Source organism: Bos taurus, chromosome 14, assembly GCF_002263795.3.
Source record: "Bos taurus isolate L1 Dominette 01449 registration number 42190680 breed Hereford chromosome 14, ARS-UCD2.0, whole genome shotgun sequence".
NCBI lineage: Eukaryota > Metazoa > Chordata > Mammalia > Artiodactyla > Bovidae > Bos > Bos taurus.
Genome location: NC_037341.1, coordinates 80,447,442 through 80,467,789, shown reverse-complemented (window position 1 = coordinate 80,467,789; position 20,348 = coordinate 80,447,442). Strand labels below are relative to the sequence as shown.

The following is a 20,348-nucleotide window of genomic DNA, read 5'->3' as shown; positions in this document are numbered from 1 at the left end:
TCACTCTGATCACCAGCTGTCCACCGCATTCTGTCTTTTGGCTCTTGTGTCCCCAGCAGGTGGCATCCATTGCGTTGCTCAGCATTTCCACTGTGGTCCCGCCAAGTCCCACTAAGCCATGCAGAGAGGAAGTGTGGGCTTACACTATCGGTCCTACAGACGCTTCCTCTTCATGCCATTGGCCAAAACACAGCCACATGACCAGACCAGCTGCAAAAGAGACTGGGTGCACAGCTCTCAATCTAAGAACTATTTCCCAAACTAAAATATGGCGACTATCCTATTATTAAATGTGTTGGGCATTTTTGGTAAAGCAGCATTTGAGCAAACATTATGCAAAATAGTGAAATGTTAAAGAATGCAATAGGACTTGGATAAGGAAGGCCCCTATCATTACTCCTGGTTAACACTGCAATAGAAATGACATGTAAAAGGAATAGAATTTATAAAGATATGAAAAAGTATCTATTGTCATATTTGTTAATGTTATTATTACATACACAAACTCAATATATCCTAGAGACAGCAATTAGAATTAGTAAGAGTTGAACAAAGTTGACAAACATAATATGCAAAAATAAAATTTATTTATATATACCAGAATATAGCAATTAGAAACACAGTTTCAAAATTGGCACTAAAAATTTGTTGCCAAGAAATAAATCTAGCAAAATATGTACAAGAACTTTATGGAAATATTTATAAATATTGTCATATATATATATAATATATATATAAATAATATAATAATAAATAATAAATAAATAATAATAAATAATAAATAAATATATATAAATATAAATAAAGTGCTCAGTTCAGTTCAGTTTAGTCGCTCAGTCGTGTCCGACTCTTTGTGACCCCATGAATCGCAGCACGCCAGGCCTCCCTGTCCATCACCAACTCCCGGAGTTCACTGAGACTCAAGTCCATCGAGTCAGTGATGCCATCCAGCCATCTCACCCTCTGTTGTCCCCTTCTCCTCCTGCCCCCAATCCCTCCCAGCATTAGAGTCTTTTCCAATGAGTCAGCTCTTCGCATGAGGTGGCCAAAGTACTGGAGTTTCAGCTTCAGCATCATTCCCTCGAAAGAAACCCCAGGGCTGATCTCCTTCAGAATGGACTGCTTGGATCTCCTTGCTACAGACTAGCTAAACAAGTCAAGAAATAAATAGGTTTGTGCCAATTCAGTTCCAGAATAATCTATTAGTTCTAGGCAATTTAAATAAAAACTTGAATAGAGATGATGTTGGGAAGGTAGATTATTCAATTAAGGTATTATTTCACACTATATAAAAATTCAACTTAAGATGAATTAAAATTTAAATATAAAAGGAAAGCTATCAGTATTTTGAAGCAAACGTAGGTAAATACTTTATGATCTTGGAACTGGAAGTATATTTTTAATAAAGAACCAGAAGTCAAAAAACAAGATTAAGAACCAAAAATCTAATCAAAAAATGAAAAGCTTGATAAATTCCTAGGTTCTAAAATTAGGGACATGTCTTCACCATAAGGCACAAAGTGAGTGGACACACGTACATGGACAGGAATGTTCATGGCAGCATTTTTCATAACAGCAAAATCTACAAGTGTCCAGCATATCCAGAACTCACTGGATTAACTGCAGTCTATTTATAGGAGAGTATACTATACTTATTTGGAAAAATGAATAAGCTAGGTTTTCACCCAGTCACAAGAATGAATTTCATAAACACAATGAAAACACCATAGTTTAAAAGAAACTGTAGCGTATAATGCAATTTCAATAAAACCAAAAACAGTCATAAGCAAAAATAAATTAGCAAAATATAATTATGATAAAGGTATGATAAACATGCAAAATTCAAGATAACAGTTGTTCCTAGGGGAGGGTAGGTATGCCATCCAGGAGTGGCACACAGGAAGTTTCAGGTGTATGTATTTATAAATGTCTTAAAGCTAAGAAGGGAATATAAAAATATGAATTAGATTATTATTGTTTAATATGAATGAAATATTTAACATAAAACAAGAAAAATGAATTCAGTAAATCTACAAATATTGATATATAAAATTTCACTTTCAAAAACAAAAACAATTGGGACAGTGTAGTAAATAAAAGTGACATATTTGTATATTTATGCCCATGTAAATTATTTTAGGAAATGTTACAGAGGAAACCATTGAAGTTTTTTGGTTACTACTGGGGAATAGAACTGAAAATCTTGTTTGGAAGGAAAATCAATAAATATACAATTATCTTTTGATTTCTGTATTATTTCATGTCTAAGTGCATACATTATTTTTATATTCACTTAAAATAATAATGGTAGTTACCTGAATGATAAGATTATGAGAGATGCTATGGTGTCTTCAGATGATAGATAATATTTTTAAAAATTCCCAAAGTTGTTATTGAAAAATAGTTTCCTCTGGGTAATTCAACTGGAATGAATAAGAAGATTTAGCTTTACATTTTATACCCTTTGGGTTTTATTTGTTTGTTTTACTTTATTACTTTTTGCAGGTATTTTTGTTAATAAAAAACAAATAATAGACTCTGGTGTTGAAAGAGAGAAACCTGTCCTGTTGTTAATAAAACCTTTTACACTGGAGAGAAGTAACATACCTGAACTTTCAGATCAGAAGATTTTTTTCCCCAAAAGTCACAGATACAAAGCAAAATTTTAAAAGTTGCAGAATAAATTTGGCCAGTCACAAGGAAATAACTGATGAGACGATTATTGGTGATCCAACTGAAACTATTCTCTGAATAAGTTTTGGTAAATTTGTTTACTGGAAGACTTAAGCATTAAGGAGAATTGGTCTCCAATAAAATGCATTGTGAAAACTAAAGGCCAATAATCCTTCCCTTGGGAAAACTCCTCCCTTCCTATGTCTTGTTTATATACCCTATTATTCCTTTCAGTAAAAAGCTCCATTTCCCCCAAATCATAGTAGTTTTTTGGAGCTTAGTTTGAACAGAGTTGCCCCCGCTCTCTCTTTCTTTCAGTCAAAAGATCCTTAACCAATTCTCAAAGCAGTAGCTTATTCTTTTTATTAATAAAAATAGCTTTGAGATGTGATTCATATGCCCTCCAGTTGACCCCACTTAAAGTGAACAATCCAGTGTTTCTTGGTCAAAAGACTGTGATTAAACCACAGTCTAATTTTACAGCATATTTATCTCCCCTAAAAGAACTCCATTAAAAAGTTAATTTTTTACTTCAAGACTGGATCTTTGTCTCTACAGATTTGCATCTTCTGAACGTTTCTTACATGAAGAATCACGCAGTGTGTGGTCTCTGGTGACCGTCTTCTTTCAATAAACCTGCTACTGTCAGGGTTCTTTCATGTTGAGCATGTATCATTTTTTAAAATTCCATTTTATTGTTGAATAACACTCCGTTGTATGGCTAAAGTACCTTTTGTTTATCTATTTAGCAGGTGGAAGATGCTTGGGCTGTTTTCAAATTTGGGCCTTTATGAATGATACTGCTGTGAACATGCATGTCTAGGCTCTTGTGTGAACACGTGCTATCTCTCTTGGGAATGTGCCTAGGAGTGGAAGAGCTGGGCTGTATTTAACTTTCTGAGAAAACATGAAGCTATTTTCCACAAAAGGGACACCGTTTTTCACTCCCATGCAACAATGCATTAGGGTTTCAATTTCTCTGCTTCCCCACCAAATCTTGTTATTTTCAGTCTTTTTTATGACAGTTATTCAGAAAACTAAGATCATGGCATACAGTCCCATCACTTCATGGCAAATAGATGGGGAAACAGTGGCTGACTTTATTTTGGGGGGCTCCAAAATCACTACAGATGATAACTGTAGCCATGAAATTAAAAGACGCTTACTCCTTGGAAGGAAAGTTATGACCAACCTAGACAGCATATTGAAAAGCAGAGACATTATTTTGCCAACAAAGGTCCGTCTAGTCAAGGCTATGGTTTTTCTTGTGGTCATGTATGGATGTGAGAGTTGGACTGTGAAGAAGGCTGAGCGCCGAAGAATTGATGCTTTTGAACTGTGGTGTTGGAGAAGACTCTTGAGAGTCCCTTGGACTGCAAGGAGATCCAACCAGTCCATCCTAAAGGAGATCAGTCCTGGGTGTTCATTGGAAGAACTGATGTTGAAGCTGAAACTCCAATCCTTTGGCCACCTGATGTGAAGAGCTGACTCACTGGAAAAGATTCTGATGCTGGGAGGGATTGGGGGCAGGAGGAGAAGGGGACGACAGAGGATGAGATGGCTAGATGGCATCACCGACTCGATGGATATGAGTCTGAGTGAACTCCGGGAGTTGGTGATGGACAGGGAGGCCTGGTGTGCTATGATTCACAGGGTTGCAAAGAGTCGGACACGACTGAGCGGCTGAACTGAACTGAACTATCCTGGTGAGTATGAAGTACTATCTCACTGTGGTATTGATTTGCATTTCTCTGAAAATTTATGACATTAACATCTTTTCATATGCATATTGGTATTTGCATGTCTTCTTCAGAGTAATGCCAATTTTCAATTACATTATTTTTTAATTGACTTCTTGTATATTGTATAAACTCTTGACATACTCCACATAAAATTCCCTTATTAGACATATGACTTGCAAATGTTTGTCTCCTGGGCTGTGGGTTGTCCTTCCTGATGGTGTCATTTGCAATATGAACGTCTGTATTTTAATCCGGCCCTGTTTGCTTTTCTTTTGTCAGCTGTGCTTTAGGTTTATATATCCGAGGACTTGCCTGACTCAAGGTCAAGAAAGTTTACTCTGTTTTCTCTGAGAGTCTTTAGATTTTGCTTTTTTGATGTAGATCTGTGATCTATTTTGAGTAACTTTGCATACAGTGTGAGACAGTGGTTCGACTTTGTTCTTTTGTGTGTGGCTATCATATTATCCCAGTACTATCTGTTGAAAAGAATATTCTTTTGCCATTGAAAGGTCTTCGTACCTTTTTCCAAAATTAATTAATGGTAATTAAAGAGCCTACTTTTATAATCAATTTCATTGACATACGCTTCTGTCTTTATGCTCATGTCACATTGTATTATTAAAGTTGCTTTGCAGTAAGCTCCAAGACTGGAAAGTCTAAAGTACTCCTACTTTATTCTTATTTTTCTATATTGTTTTGTCTATACCTTTAATTTCAGTATAAACTTGCAAAAAACCCGCTTGGATTTTTCTGCTTTGAGTCTGTAAATTAACTAGTGGAGTATCGCCATCTTAGGGCTTCCCTGGTGGCTCAGCTGGTAAAGAATCCGCCTGCACTGCGGGAGACCTGGGTTCCATCCCTGGGTTGGGAAGATCCCCTGGAGAAGAGAATGGCTACCCACTCCAGGATTCTGGCCTGAAGAATCCCCTGGACTGTTTATTCTCTGGGGTTGCAAAGAGTCGGACACAACTGAACGACGTTCGCTTTCATTACCATCTTAATAAGTTTTCTGATCTATAAACTTGGAGTATCTTTTCATCTACATAAATAATTCTTCATTTTTTTCAGCAGTTGTTTTGTGTAATAGTTTTAGTGTACAAGTTTTGTGCTTCTTTTTGTTAAATTCACACCTAAGTATATTATTCTTTTGGATGCTGTTATAAATGACTCATTTATTTTTTTAGAATAATTGCATTTTAGAAATGTTCTTTACTAATATCAGTTCAGTTCAGTTGCTCAGTCATGACTGACTCTTTGCGACCCCATGAATCACAGCACACCAGGCCTCCCTGTCCATCACCAACTCCTGGAGTTCACCCAAACTCATGTCTATCGAGTCGGTGATGCCATCCAGCCATCTCATCCTCTGTCATCCCCTTCTCCTCCTGCCCCCAATATCTTTACTAATATAGATTAATGCAATTACGTTTATATGTTGATCTTGTATAATGTCATCTTGATGAACCTGTTTATTCTAACGGTTTTTTAACGGACTTTTTAAAATGTGTGTATATATATGTATAACTATATATACATATAATTTGAAAGGAAAAGTAGCTTAACTATTATCTGTCAAACATGGATGCCTTTTTAAAAATTTGCCTTACTCGAGATTACAATGCAGTGTTAAACAGAAGTGGTGAGAGCAGACATTTCCCTCTTATTCCTGTTCTTAAGGAAAAAGCATTCACTCTTTCACCATTAATTATGATGTTGGCTGTTTCACATAGCTGCCCTTTCTCAGGCTGAAGAAATTCTCTTTTATTCTCAGTTTGTTGAGTGTTCTTATTATGAAAAAGAAAGTTGGATTTTTGTCAAATGCTTTCTTTGCCTTGACATGATCGTATATTTTCCCCCCTTTAGTCTGTTAATATTAGTGATTTTATATTCAATCACCTTTGCATTCCTGAGAAATCGCACTTGGTCATATGCAGAATAGAATTTTCACATGTTGCTAAGCTGAGTTTGCTAGCATTTTGCTGAGGACTTTCCCATCTGAATTCAAAAGAGATTATGGCTTGTAGTTGTATTTTCTTGTGCTTTCTTTTTTGTCTGACTTTGGTATCAGGGTAATATTGGCTTCAGAGAATGAACCGAGAAGTACTCTCTTGACTTTTGGAAGAGCCTGAGAAGGATTGCCAGTTCTCTTTGGATTTTTGGTATAATTCACTCATGAAGCTCGAAGAGTCTACTTCTCTGGGTTTGAGTTTTCTGGGTAGCTTTAAAATTACTAACCATATCGCACCATTTATAATAGTTATCTATTGCTGTCACAATGTATTATGGTGAAGTTAGTGGCTTAAAACAAAATATTTTTCTATCACACAGTTCTGGATGTTAGGAAGTTTGAGATGGGTCTGACTTGATTAAAATCAAAGCATAGGCAGGGCTTTTTCCTGTAGACTCTACTTGAGAATTAATTACTTTGCCTTTTCCAGTTTAGAGAATGTGCACATTTGCTCACGTTTCCTTTCTCCATCTTTGGCAAACCAATTTCTTTTACATTGCATTCCTGTGACCTCCTTACCATGGTCCAGTCTCTCTAACAGACCTCAACTGGGAAGACTTCTGCTTTTAGAGACTCATTCCTATTGAGATTATTCAGGAGAATCTCCTGTCTCAATAGCTTTCTTCTTAATCACACTTGGAAAATTCCTTTTTCCATGTAAGATAACAAATACACAAGTCCCAGAGTTCATGATGTAGACATTCTACCAACCACATTTTGAAAAGTATATTAATTTTACACACATTGATTTATGCAATTTCTTCTTAAATTAGTCTAAAGGACAAAGGTAAAGAATTATTCTCCTATGCTATGCTATGCTAAGTCACTTCAGTCATGTCCAACTCTGTGTGACTCCTGAGACGACAGCCCCCCACACACACACACACACAGGAATGGCTAAGTCATTGGTCATTGGTATTTGAACTCAACTTCCAACCTGTCTCCCCTCTGCATAGGTCAGGGAATAGGTTCCAACCTTCCAATCACATGGTTGGCTCCACTGGCAACTACCAGCTACCCTTAAGGTCTTTCTAGAAGTCACCTCATTAACATAACAAATTACACCTGTATCAGTTCAGTTCAGTTCAGTCGCTCAGTTGTGTCTGACTCTTTGCGACCCCATAAACTGCAGCATGCCAGCCCTCCCTGTCCATCACCAGCTCCTGGAGTCCACCCAAACCCATGTCCATCGAGTTGGTGATGCCATCCAACCATCTCATCCTCTGTTGTCCCCTTCTTCTGCCCTCAATCTTTCCCAGCATCAGGGTCTTTTCCAATGAGTCAACTATTTGCAGGAGGTGGCCAAATGATTGGAGTTTCAGCTTCAACATCAGTCCCTCCAATGAACACCCAGGACTGATCTCCTTTAGGATGGACTGGTTGGATGTCCTTGCAGTCCAAGGGACTCTCAAGAGTCTTCTCCAACACCACAGTTCAAAACACCTGTATCACTCTCATCAATTAGGAAATTCTGGGGGTTTGAGGAGGTCTGCCAAACATGATGACAAAGATCAAATACGTATTTCTTATTAGGAGTCACAATACCACAAGATGTACGATTATGTGATTCATCAAAACTGCTTTCAATGTATAGTTTTCATGACAACAATCAAAATGAGTATTTATGCTACAATCCATTTGTTTGCTGCCTTTTCACACAACTTGAAAGTGCAAAGAAAGTTAAATTGTTAGAAACTATATACAAACAATATACCGAACAATCCAGGCATGTTATGAAATATCTCTGTCTATTATTGATCTGGGACTATTTTATTAAGAAAGTTAGTAATCATGTGTTAGAAAAGACACTCACCGGTGGATGAGACCAAGTCAAACCTTAATACTTTGTGGCTCTGGGTAAGTCGCTTAAGTGTTAATCATATTCTCTTGAGGTTTTATAGTACCTGTCTAGTCTAATTTGCTGAGATGTTCTGGGGATCAAATGAAATTAATGTGAAAAGATACTGAAAAGCCAAAAGCATTACACAAGTCATAGACAACAGTCACTAACAGAATATATTCAGTGGAGTTATAAAATTTTCAGAGAAAAGTTGCAAACTAAATATAAACTTGTATTAGAAGCTCAGGAAAGTATTCCCTTGTTCCTGAATGAATAAACTTTTGGCTTCTGGGTGATAATAAATAGAGGAAAGCTAACATCTATTGGGGCACACGGCTAATAAAACAATTGCAGGCATGAAAAGAAGAGCCAGAGGCGAAGCGCTCAGGGCCAGAGGCATTGCTGTGCTGCCCTGGGAACCCATGCAGCCCACAGCGGAACAGGATTTTGGCAGAGGATAAGGAGATGGTTTTGTGTGTAGATTCCTGCTGGATCTGTGACATTTCTGTTCATCACTCACCCACTCAGTGAGTTTGATTACTGCTGTGGCAAGAGAGTCTCTGGAAAAGTAAAAGGAAATGGAGGGACCAAAGATCTTTGATGTCTCAGAGTGTAATAAATGACAGCAGAAGAGGGACCTTTGTCTGAGGGATGGGGAAATAAGAGGCTAGCACACGCCCTGATAAGCTCTTCTGCTGCTTGAAAAACTTCACACTGGTATTTTCAGAAAGGCTGAGAGTTCTTTTCCTGGAGAAATAAAAAATTTTCACACTAGCTCACCAAATAACAGAAAATTAAGAGGGGTGGTACAAATCAGTAATACATAAACAATGAACCATTAATGAATAATACTTTTCATTAATGAATACCATTAATGAACAGTAGCTCAAACCTTCATGCTTATTTCCATTTAATCATTACAATAATTCAGATGGGTATTATAACCACCATTTTAAGAGAGTTTGAATGCCTAGGCTAGGTTCAGATCAGATCAGATCAGTCGCTCAGTCTTGTCCGACTCTTTGCGACCCCATGAATCGCAGCACGCCAGGCCTCCCTGTCCATCACCAACTCCCGGAGTTCACTCAGACTCACGGCCATTGAGTCAGTGATGCCATCCAGCCATCTCATCCTCTGTTGTCCCCTTCTCCTCCTGCCCCCAATCCCTCCCAGCATCAGAGTCTTTTCCAATGAGTCAACTCTTTGCATGAGGTGGCCAAAGTACTGGAGTTTCAGCTTTAGCATCTTTCCTTCCAAAGAAATCCCAGGGCTGATCTCCTTCAGAATGGACTGGTTGGATCTCCTTGCAGTCCAAGGGACTCTCAAGAGTCTTCTCCAACACCACAGTTCAAAAGCATCAATCCTTCAGTGCTCAGCTTTCTTTATAGTCCAACTCTCACATTCATACATGACCATTGGAAAAAACCATAGCCTTGACTAGATGGACCTTTGTTGGCAAAGTAATGTCTCTGCTTTTGAATATGCTATCTAGGTTGGTCATAACTTTCCTTCCAAGGAGTAAGTGTCGTTTAATTTCATGGCTGCAGTCACCATCTGCAGTGATTTTGGAGCCCCACAAAATAAAGTCTGACACTGTTTCCACTGTTTCCCCATCTATTTCCCATAAAGTGGTGGGACCAGATGCCATGATCTTCATTTTCTGAATGTTGAGCTTTAAGCCAACTTTTTCACTCTCCACTTTCACTTTCATCAAGAGGCTTTTGAGTTCCTCTTCACTTTCTGCACAGCTAATAAGTTGTAGACTATAATTAAGACCTGCTGCTAAGTCATTCCAGTCGTGCCCACTCCGTGTGACCCGATAGACGGCAGCCCACCAGGCTCCTCCGTCCCTGGGATTCTCCAGGCAAGAACACTGGAGTGGGTTGCCATTTCCTTCTCCAGTGCATGGAAGTGAAAAATGAAAGTAAAGTCGCTCGGTCGTGCCCAACTCTTAGCAACCCCATGGACTGCAGCCTACCAGGCTCGTCCGTCCATGGGATTTTCCAGGCAAGAGTACTGGACTGGGGTGCCATTGTCTTCTCCAATTCTAGATGTCATGTTCTTTGCCCACATTCTTGATTTCCAAACACCAGTCCTTGGACCAGTGTTTCTTAATGTCAAAGTTTTCACAGGTTACTGAATATCTTGAAGGGAAATTCATGATTAAATGTTTGATAGTTCTTGGAGACAGGATTAAAAGTTGAGTAGTCTGTGTCTGTTCTTCCACACTATATTGTAAATTCATGAAATTCAAACGTCTCTACCCAATAATGACTATATAAGTAAATGAATAAACAAATTTTAAATGCTTTTAAATTTGTATCTCTGAAAAATATTAGATCTGGGGCCAAATTATTTTTTCATATCCAAATGCTTCAGTCATTTATTCATTTAAATGTATTAAAACAATAAATATATAAACAGAATAGGAAGAAACTTAGCAATAAACTTCATTTGAAAATCATTGGTATTTAAAGCATTTGCTATTAAAGACACCTTTCAATACCTGTGAAGACTGGAGCCCACCTGCCCCACGCAGGCATCCTTTGAGGAAGCAAATGTTCCCTGTCCTGTTTGTTTGAGTACACTTGGCATTTCCGAGGGTTCTTTCCATGAATTTTTCTTTGTCTGTTTCATTGGGGCCTTCGTCCAATTTGTGACTGAAAATATTAAAGTGGTTGCTTAGAAACGCTGAGGTTGGAAATTTACAAGCTTTCACAAGGTTACATTGAAGTACAGGGGCAGCATATGGTGATCTGATAGGTTTTGTTCCCTAGCCAATGAGAGGGGTAGCCTTCTGTGATCTCTGTAATTATTTCATGGCACTTTAAGATGCCAAGCTGAATTTAGAAACCAGCAAGGCATCAAGGCTAAGAAAAAATAGAATGTTCTTTTTGTTTCCCATATTTTTGACTGAAGAATTTGTTGTTAATTTAAAAAATTAATTGGATGGTTTTGGAAATCTAAAAGCAGAAGGCAAATTTTATCTGAAGGATAGAGTTAAAGACTCATTATTTTGACTGAAACAGAAAGGAAGTAAGAACGCTTGTTAATGTGGAAAGAAAAAAAGACAGCATTGAAATGAGGATATTTCCTAGGAAGAGTTATTGTCCTAAAAGTAAATTTTAACATATAAAAATCTACTTAATAACTACATAGTATTAGTCACTCAGTCGTGTCTGACTCTTTGTGACCCGATTGACTGTAGCCCACCAGGCTCCCCCATCCAGGGGATTCTCCAGGCAAGAATACTGGAATGGGTTGCCATTTCCTTCTCCAGAGGATCTTTTTGACCCAGGGATCAAACCCGGGTCTCCTGCACTTCAGGCAGATTCTTATCCATCTGGGCCATGAGGGAAGCCCAGTAACCATATACTGGAAGAGAATTAAATTTTTTCCTAACAGCTCAAGAGGATTATGGAAATTAAGAGACAGGATCAAGGAGACAAATGGTAAATTGAGAAATGATTAAAGAATTGAAACCCTGGTAATGCATAGTTGTTGTGTTATGATATCAACCAGGTCTTGGGGAAAACATCACGAGAAATTTGGATAGATGAACTAAATAATTCACTTATTTTCCTATGTTAAAAAAAAATGTTTACTCAGAGCCAGGTGTTCCAGAAACCATGTTGGGATGCCAGGATGAAAATAAGAGAAAATGTGAACTTTGCCTTCATAGAGCCTATAATGTTTGAGACACAGACATATAAGCTAATGTGGAACCCCTTATGAAAAGTATAATGATGTAATGACAAAATTATGGGGCTTTGTGAACACAGAGGAGCATTTACGATAGCTGTGGAAAATTAGGAAGGTTTCACGGTGGGCTAATTACTGTAGCAGTTCCAGAATATCAATGGTTTAACACAGTCAGACTTTTTTTTCCTTTACTCAAGCATGTCTGTGTATTTGCTATGTTCGATGGGGCCCCTTTCCCTTGTGTTTTGAAGGCTCTTCTCCCACGCCTTTGGTGTCTCCTAGAACCCTAGAGTCTGTTGATAGCTCTCTGTGGCAGACAGGCCGCTGGACAGAGAGACCTGGGGGTGTTTTTTGGGGAGGAGATGAGACCTAGGTGGGGCATGTTTAGTGACGACATGGATCCTCAGGGGAAGCTGAGAAGTGTAGTGAAAATAAGCTTGCTGACTGACCAGCCTTCCTTACGACACAGTCTATGAGAGGGGATTTCCTCTCAACTGAGGAAGATGGGAACCTGGGATCCAGGTGAAGAAGACTGGGCAAGAACATTCTAGAAAGAAGAGGTACCATGTAAGACAAGGTTTCAAAACTTACGGGAAGTTTACAGACCAGCGTTGTTGGGCTGTCCATTGCAGGTCCTGACTGGTGAGCGATGAGGCTGGCTCCTGCTGCTTTTTCCTCAGCTACACTTTTCGGTGAATGGCGTTGCCTGCTGGACACTTCCTCTGATGACCCAGGGGCATATCAGATTCAGCCAGCTGTGTAAGACCAGTTCCAGGGCCTTCTACTCGACCTGCTCTGGCTTCCCTTCAAACCTAGCTCTTCTTCATCCTATCACACAAATTTAAAAAAAAGGAAATAATCCTTCACATCTCCTCTCCCTAATTCCAAAAAGGAAACTGATCTCTCATCAATCTTACATGCTAAATTCAAACTTTTTTGTGAACACGCTCATTTCTCTCCATTTCCACTCTATGATTCTACTCGAAACTAACCATCACCTTTTGCCCTGTCTGTCACGAAAGGCCCCTCACCCCACTCCACTCCTGGCATCCATTTTTGCTTCTCTTTAGTCTGTTACACCCAGTGATCCATTGGAAACCAGGCCCATCACACCACAACAATCTGCATTTACTAGGTCCTCTCATAGTACTAGGCATTATAGTCCATATATTTGCATTGATTGTCTTGTTTAGTCCTCATATACCGGTTTATGGTAGAGCTTATTCCTGTTTCATTTTATAAGTGATGAAGCAGAGGCTTGGGATGTTTAGGTTGCTGATTCAATTTCACACAGATGTTAGGCAGAGTAACTTTAAAAAATATAATGGTTTGCTTCCTGCCGAGGTCCAGCCCTGGCTGATCCAGGGAGTTCGAAGCGGGGACGGCGTCGGCGAGGATCAGGATACAAAGCTTCAATTAGATATTAATTAGAGACATAAAGAGTAATAGAATGAGGATAGCTCAGTAGGAAAATTCAGTGGAGAAAAGAGGCTGAGTAGCTTGGTTTACGCGGGAACCAATAAAACTTCAAGACAAGAAGCTTGCACCACTTACGTAGGCCGCAGGCGCCCTTCCGTTCTCCCAAAGGAGAGGAGACACTGAGGCCTCCCTGGTTGGATCTTAGAAGCCCAGGCATAATTAGTAAGCATGGTGGGCTCCGCGCTCCAGATGGAAACTCAGCCAGAGTTTGAGAGAGAGAGCGACATGGGGAGACCAGTATTTCAAGAAACTGATCCCAATTCTTTATTTTCCATGGTCTACTTTTATACACTGAGATGTTATGCAAAAGTCACGTGGGGTCAGCAGTCCTGACTTTTATCAAAGTCAGGTGCTTCATACAAATGTATACAGAGGTCTTAGGGGTGTTACATCATCTTCTGGCCAAGGGGCCAGCTGACAATTTATGACCCTCTCCTTGTGACAACGGTCAGTCAACCAGGACACTTATTTCTCCAGGGGTGATTATTCTTAAAAAAGACTCCACCTTCTGAAGGTAACAGATAAAGTTACATTCCTATAGGGTGAGGGTGTAGTGGGTTTTAATTAAGGAAAGAATTTACTTAGCCTAAGGTCTAATGTGATTAATATCAAAGGTTAATACTTATTTCTTCTATATATTCATTAATGTGTGTAAAGGCAGGGGATGTGGAGACTTAGCAACAAACATTGGCTCAACAAATGAAAAACCCTTCACCAATACAATTTCTAATCAGCCCATTATACTTATACTAATGGTTTTCTAACTTTTCTAAGGAACCTGTTTTTAGAAGGTTTAAAGCATCTCGTGCCTCTCACGGTTGGGAGGCTGTGAGCAATCACATGTGGCTGGACAAGCCTGTCAGGCAGGCTAGAGAACCTTCAGAGGAGTTTGTAGGTTGAAACACTATCACGCCCAGGAATTATTATTAACTGGAGCTCTAAGTTAACTCCTTCTCCGAAAGAGGTGGTGGGGAACAGACCCCCGTAAAGTCAGAGGTGTAGGGGAGAGCACAAAGTAGTAAAGTAGGCAGGCTCTGGTTATGGAGGTAGATGCTCGAGGATTTCCAGGGGGACTCCTGAGGCTCGATCCCACCTTTGCGTATGTCGAGCCTCCTTCCTCATGACCTTTGCCACGGGCGGAGTGCCTCACCCTGGCCCCCAACAGCTTCCTAAGCCCGTTTTCTAAATCATTATGCTAAAATTTCTCAGTGTAGACATTTAAAATGTTTGCTTACTGATTGAATGAATGAATGAGAGGAAGGGGCGGACTGCCAGGTGCCGCATGTAATGGAGGGTCGTGTGAACACAGTTTACTTTGTTCATGTGGTGGAAATGTGGAAATTTTTTAAAAAGCGATGATGTGGATCTATAGATTTGAAAGATGTCTTCATTACGCACATGGAAGATGGGCTGGAAGAGGAAGTTCAAAGTAAGGAATAATTTCATTAGAGCTCAAAAGAAATTGGCGAGGGGAATATGGACAAAATTATATCACAGAAGGCCTGAGGCTCCTCCAAGTCCTTGAGGGCACACTCCTTCTTTGCCTACTTCGGAGTCTCCTTTCCTTCTCCAATATACCACCTGGTCCGAAGGCAACATTAATTGCATCTTTCAACAACAACTACAGTGTCTACTGACTTTATCATGGTGAAATGAGATGTTATATAGAGTGCCCAATAAAGTCCTTCAAGAAAAGAAAATGTGTTTCTTCACCTTCCTACCATTACATTCTAAAATGACTTGGATACGGCAGAGAAATGGATATAAAATTACCCATCTTGAGTTTAGAAGATTAAACACAGTCATGAAAGTATTAAAAGATAAGGATAAAGTGTCCATGCTTGGAAAACCCTACTTTGTGACTTTCGAAGGTAAAGTCAGTAAACGTGTTTAATATTGCTGACATTTTCCTTATCCTGCTTAGTTCTATGGTTCCAAATGAACTCTAAAATTTGGTGAAATATAATCTTATATTCAAATGGGAATAGAATCCATGTCTGTCTCTTTGCCTCTCCCCTGCCCCCCGTCTCTCTCTGTACCAACACTTAAAATGGATCTCTTAAACAGAACCCATCTAGGAGCATTTATTCTGATACATGTGATATAATAAGGTATCTGAGTTAAATAACATGTGATGAAATACATTGGGCTAAATTTCTGGTTTCTACTTTAAATGCCATAAATCTATTCATGTAAATAGGGTTTGAGATGAGATAGGAAACCTAATATGTAACAAGCATATTCTAGGAATACATCAGAAAATGCAATAACAAAAATGCTAAAGATAGGGGATCTGCAAAATGTTATACAGTTTTGCTGAGTGTGTAGGACCTTCATTTTCTGAAAATATAGAGTCCCACTGTGCATTATTTAACTTTCAAAGCAACGGATTGCAGGGACTACAGTTGCAGAGTGATTTTTTTATAATAAAGAATCTGGGGAGTGACACAGAAGAAGAGAATGGAAAATAGGAAAGGAAATTTATTCTATGTCCCTCTCTCTGTTAATGCATTTTTTTTTTTTTTTTGGTGTAGAGAGAACTTTAGCTGAATAATCTACAACCATCCTATTAGCATTAGTCTTATCAGAGATAAAATGAAAAAACTTGCATTCACTGTTACTATTCTGTGTCTGTATTTTGTGCTGGTTTTTGATACTTTTATTTTTCTCTCTAGCTTTAGATAATTTATCTACTAATAATATCAATAAATTCCCATAATCTAAAATATTTTGTTAATGATCCCAGCATGAATGTGATTAAAAATAAATACAAATAACATGAAAGAATCATCATAATTTCCTATGTGGGAAAAGTACAGGAAGATAAATTAATGCTTGGACTTTTGTCATTGAATAATAATTAGCATCAGTCTGGGAGGTGGGAAGAAATGAGTGAAGTGGGTCAAAAGATACAAAGCTGCATTTAAAAAATAAATGAGATGCAATGTACAGCATGGTGACCATAGGAAAGGGAAAGTTGCTCAGTCGTGTCCGACTCTTTGCGACCCCATGGACCATACAGTCCATGGAATTCTCCAGGCCAGAACACTGGAGTGGGTAGCCTTTCCCTTCTCCAGGGGATCTTCCCAACCTAGGGGCTGAACTCAGGTCTCCTGCATTGGAGGCAAATTCTTTACCAGCTGAACCACAAGGGAAGCCCTTTGACTATGGTGACTATAGTTAAGCATATTTTATATCTGAAAGTTGCCAAGAAAGTAGATCTTAAAAGTTGTCATCACAAGAAAACCTGTTTTGTAACCATGTATGGTGATAGGTGTTAACTAGACTTATTGTGGCCATCATTTCACAATATATACAAATATCGAATCATTATGTTGTACACTTGAAACTAATATAATGCTATGCATCAGTATATCAAATAACAAAGCATTATGATCCACAGAGAAAGTCAACTGGAACCATCAAGAACTTTAAATTATTGTTAGTAAAGTGGAACTTTGAAAAAGATTACAGATTGTATATAGAAAAGATTCTATTGGAAATAATGCTTTATTTCCTGAAAAAGTATCAGTCACATGTTCTTCTAAGAAACATACATGGTGGAAAGAACTGATTAGAGTCTGTGGTAAGACTAAAATTAGTTTGGTTATTTTGACTGTCAATAGCCCAATCGTTCACACACGTTAAACACTGCTTTACCGTTGTGGCGGAAGAGTAAGTCAGCCGAGATGCGGGGTCGGCTCTCTCCCCGCGGCCCCTGGCTCTTGCTCTTGTTCTGAGATGTGACGGCTGGGATCACTTCCGGCCCGGGCACGCGGCCCAGAGGCGCTGGCTCGGAGGCCCTGGGCGTCTCCGTGCGCTCTGCACACGCGGGCTCCACCCGGAAGACAGCGTGCCCGCCGCGTCCTGGCTGTGGGCACTGGGTCGGCCGCTGGCGGGGAGAGGAAACGTGCCTGCAGGGCCTCCGAGCTTCCGGTTTGCTTGCAGCCTCCGAGCTGGCACCGTGCCTACCGCGAGCTCAGCACGGACAGTGTGGACAGGAGACGACTGGCGCCGTGAGCAGGACATACAGGATTGTGTATGCAGATACAGTTTCAGAAAGAACTGCAGCTTTGACCATAGCGCCATTTGACAAATATTCAGTAAATACTCTTTCAAGAGGATATACCCACTCCAGTGTTCTTGCCTGGAGAATCCCAGGGACAGAGGAGCCTGGTGGGAGGCCGTCCATGGGGTCGCACAGAGTCGGGCGCGACTGAAGTGACTTAGCAGTAGCAGTAGCAAGAGTATATAGTTTTAATCATTGTCAGCAGTTTCTGTCTTCTGTGTAATCTCACGGTGTGGACGTTACCCTCTGGGATTATCTGAGCTGCTTCCTCCAGTGCAGACTCTGCAGCCTCTTTCTGCTTCTGTCTGGGCCACCATCACTCCAGTGAGGACACAGCTCGGGGCCAACAAAGCCAGAGATCTACAGCCTTCTTTCCTGAACTATGTTATCAGAGCCCTGCCCTGTGGCCCCGCAGATTTCCAAAATGACTTTAGACATCCCCGCTGACCCCATTATCAACATTTCAAGGAAAATATCTGATGCTTCAGGATCAGGGAATTAAGCACAGGGAAAAGATTAAATCTTGGAGATATGCACTAGGTAACCACTTATACTGGACATTATGACTTTGAGCTATGAACATCAAATGAGATTTTCACTTAGTATTTGAAAAAAGACGAAGTATCCAGGAAAACAGTGACACGAGGGGAATCCTTAAGAATACGCCTGTTTTCCGATTAGCTTATAGACTATGTCTTCCTTATTATAAAAAAAATAAAAAATACTTCTAACTTGAATCTGGCAGACAGGACAGACACAAACACACATACAAAATGTGTCTTCTTTTATACGGAATTTAAGTGAGAAGTTCATAAATATAAGAAAAGTAAATTATTCCTTAAAGTAATCAGCCATCTCAACCTAGCAGCAGAGTTTATCCCAGGAAAATTCAAAATGAGCTCATTTGTCTAAAATATAAAGGATATGTACACAGACACAGACACATATATGTATCACATTAAGAGATAAAAATGCATATTATAATGTATCATTTAAGAAGATAACCCAAACTTTCATTCATTTCTTATGATTTAAAGATAAAAACTCTTGGAAAAATAGCAATAGGATATTTAAATAATAGGTATTTAGCCAAAAATCTATATTTTACTTAATAGTGAATCAGAAGCGCATGGAGTCTGGAAACAAGCTATTTGATGATTATTCTTTAATGTTTTTAAAATAAAATCAAAAGAAGACGGAAGACAAATTTGAAAGAAGAGGAGACTGAGTTATTGTATGGAAGTAATTGCAGGTGTGAAGATTTTGTAAGTAGAAAATAAAAGGAAATGAATCATTCTTAAAATTACTAGACAATTTCTATGAATTAAAAATATAAATAAATACATACAAAGAAAAAAATGAAATAGCTTATTCATACAAAATCATGTTCAGTTCAGTTCAGTTCAGTCACTCAGCCGTGTCTGACTCTTTGCGACCCCATGAATTGCAGCATGCCAGGCCTCCCTGTCCATCACCAACTCCCAGAGTTCACTCAAACTCAGGTCCATTGAGTCGGTGAAAATCATGTTAAACCTCATTAAAACCTACAAAAAATAATAAGCACTCCATTTCTTATTTGACTGATAATAGAGTAGAATAAATATAAATAAGAAAGCTAAAGGAATAGATATTTGGTTTTATGTTGACAAAGTAAAGCAAGGACAGTGTGAACATATAATCTTTGGAAAAACTGTCACTGTCCAATCATCACATCCTTGATGGTTCCCTTCAAAGTCTATTCTAAGAACAGACTACTCAACCGTGTAGAATTGAAAGCGCTGTCTTTGTTGGATAGGCTAGACTTGCACAATGACTAAATCAAAAGAGCTCTGGCTTGAGTATTTATATCCAAAAGGCAAGAATGGTTAATGCATAATTTCAACCTTCACAGACAAGTAAGAGATTCTTCTATGTTAAAATGCATTTATTCAACAAATATATATTACATCCTTCCGCTGTACCAAGCCCTGGAGATTCATGATGAGTTAGAAACAGTTCCTGCCTCAGGGAGCCCGTGGCATTTCTGCATAGAAAGAAATCTAATAAACTGAGTTTAAAATTGAAGACTTCAAGCTTTTCTTATGAATCTAAATAAACCCTTATTCACATACAGATATTACTCTTTCTGATGGGATTTAGATATAATCTATAGATGGTGAATTTAATGTGAGGATATTAAAGATAAGCCTGCTCTTTAAGGGATTGTGCACTGCAAAAGTTGTTGGCATCTGTTCTTGAAATGAGTAATTTGTATATAAAATAGAATTAGACTAAGAGAGATACAAATACCTTAAGTCACAGATATTTAGGCTGTATGTATATTCATTAAGAACTATTTTGGCTTGAAATGAATCTAGTTTCTGAATATGACTATTACCCTATAGGAGTATTATGTGATAAAGTGACATGCTTGCGTGTGGGTAAAAATGCAGCTTTTGAATTTCTGGCAGGAGACTGAGGTTGCAATTAAAGAAATAATTGTCAGACAGAATGTTACAGTCTACCTTTTGTTTCTAATGCTGAAGTTACTTTTTTCAGACACATAGCTTTAGCTGTACTTTAGATATCTAACTTTATAATGATATTTATCGTACAGTGATAAAAAGGTGAACAAAATCTGAAAACTTTATAGGCCAGTGTATATGATCATTCAAAATTAATACATGTATGTGTTCAGTTGCATATATCTAAGATCCAATTCTGGAAGTGATATAAGAAATTAGATTAAATATTTGATTTTGAACATCTTCGTGGTAAATTTTTCCTGAATTTCAAGTTAATTGCTTTTTATGAAGGTCTATAGACTGTGGGAATGGCAACCCACTCCAGTACTCT

The 20,348-nt window shown here is 38.7% G+C and overlaps 1 long non-coding RNA gene across 2 annotated transcripts in view; it reads left to right on the top strand.

The window, feature by feature from the left end:
* The window catches only part of LOC107133137 (uncharacterized), a 191,894-nt gene extending 186,704 nt beyond the window's left edge, over nucleotides 1-5,190 (top strand). The window contains exon 7 of one of the 2 annotated variants that reach the window (XR_009490561.1): nucleotides 3,423-5,190. This is a non-coding gene — a long non-coding RNA (uncharacterized lncRNA). The remainder of the gene's footprint in view (nucleotides 1-3,422) is intronic. The other variant, XR_009490560.1, reaches the window with a different exon arrangement.
* Nucleotides 5,191-20,348: the final 15,158 nt, after the last annotated feature.